Source organism: Elaeis guineensis, chromosome 9, assembly GCF_000442705.2.
Source record: "Elaeis guineensis isolate ETL-2024a chromosome 9, EG11, whole genome shotgun sequence".
Lineage (NCBI taxonomy): Eukaryota > Viridiplantae > Streptophyta > Magnoliopsida > Arecales > Arecaceae > Elaeis > Elaeis guineensis.
In genome coordinates, this window is record NC_026001.2 from 27,690,257 (window position 1) to 27,692,173 (window position 1,917).

At 36.3% G+C, this 1,917-nt stretch overlaps 1 long non-coding RNA gene across 1 annotated transcript; it reads right to left on the reverse strand.

The window, feature by feature from the left end:
* Positions 1-290: 290 nt before the first annotated feature.
* Positions 291-1,447, reverse strand: LOC140851760 (uncharacterized). Its single transcript, XR_012134509.1, has 4 exons — positions 1,272-1,447; positions 1,010-1,111; positions 573-916; positions 291-455 (listed from the first exon to the last, which is right to left on the reverse strand). It is a non-coding gene; the product is annotated as an uncharacterized lncRNA (long non-coding RNA).
* Positions 1,448-1,917: the final 470 nt, after the last annotated feature.

The window sequence follows — 1,917 nt, forward strand, 5'->3', positions numbered from 1 at the left end:
CTGTCTATCCTGTGCTGCTTTGAGTCTTTCCTTGATCAGATAGATTTTCTCTCTAGCATCCATTTATTATCAGTAAAATTCTTCCTTATTTACAACTAACGTATTTCATAATATCTTTTGATTTAAAGGATTAATATTTCTAATTAATTCAGACCATCACGCATTTGCTGTGTATAATTATTCTAACATAAACCTGTACAATCACCACCATTCACACCTGTACAATCACCACCATTCACACCAAAAGCAAACTTAAATAGCAAATTTAACCAAACCAAAAGATATTATTTTATATAAATAAAAATAAAGTACTAATCGTCCATTACAATCAAGAGTAATATAAATAAATATAAGAATACAATAAAAATAAAATAATGTCAATCCGCAGGCGGATGGTCATCGTTGTCTCCACGTGACGTGCCGCTGTCTCGACGGGTGCCTGATGTGCCAGGAGCCTACAAGAAACATATCAAAAGCATGATTTGCATATCTATAAATAAAAATATATAAATCATTAAATTAATACAAAAATATATATTTAATAATATGTGTTTACCTGAGATGGACCATACATCTCTAATAAAGATGTAAGCCGATCAATCTGTCCCCTCATGGCCTACATCTCGGTACGGCTCTGTCGCATCTCCTCCATCTTAGCGGCACGACTCTGTCTAATCTTCTGTATCTCCACCTCGAGTCTGTGAACGCGTGAATCCTGAGCATCTGCTGCAGCATGCTGCGTATATCTACTAACCTCAGATAACTGAGTGGGGGTGACTCCTACTCCATAACCCCTCACTCAACCGTAGCGCTCTGGTCCCATCAACTCTGTGAACACCTCGGCCTTGATACGGCTCTGCTGCGTAGATGCTGCGGACTCGTCGTCACGCTCCGCAATGAGAGATGTAGCCCTCTCCTGTATTTATTTTGAAAACAAGAGTTATACATTAATAGCTAACAAAATTAAATTTAAATTATTACAAAAAATAGAATATTAATAATGCCGTACATATAAATCTCTCGACTCATCTCGAACAAAAGTACCATCCTAATGAGTATGAGTCATCCGGTAAAACTCCACTTGTCCGGGTTCCCTCCCATGCTCATCCACCTACACAAATAATTTCAATTTTAAGCAAATAGTTATAATAATTTAAAAAAATATATGAGTATCATGATACAGACATGGTCCACGATACATAATGATATTAGCTATAAAAATATTTCAACATAAAAATTAAAAGTTAATTATGAAAGTTTAAGGAACATACAAACTCCTGTCGGAGTCGTGCATAACTCTTCGACCCCGATGTATGAGAAACAGACTGAGCTGCTCGTGCAGCTCTACCAATAGCAGAATAAGTCTGTAAAATAAAGTAAAGAACTTGTTATATGTATAATATATAATAAAATCAATATTTTTATAAAATATTTAGAAAAAAAAGATAATAAGCAGATAATATACCTGTGCCCTCTCGGAGAACCAATAATGAACCAACTCCATCCACTGATGAGGGGGTACATCAGGAGGACAATTCCTAGCAACCTCCTCCTCTGTCATACCCTGTCTCATATAGTCCTTCTTCAATTGTGCTCTATATTCTTTCCATTTGCGGTTGAGAGACTTCATTACAAAATCATGAGTGGATGGAGGGAGAACAAACTTGCTCTATAAAAAAAAAGTTAAATGAAATAAATTATATAAATGATTAACAATTAATATACAGTATGAACATCAATTCATTGCCTCTATAACTTGGAGGAGCTCAACTTTGTACGTTGGAAGCATGTCATTCCATTTTGCATAGCCCAACGGACATAGCTGAGGCCTCCGAGCAACAGTCCCCAAAAATGAAGTCAATAAGCAGGCAGCTTTCTTAATTGGCTGACCTAGCTGATTGCACTCCACAACAATCC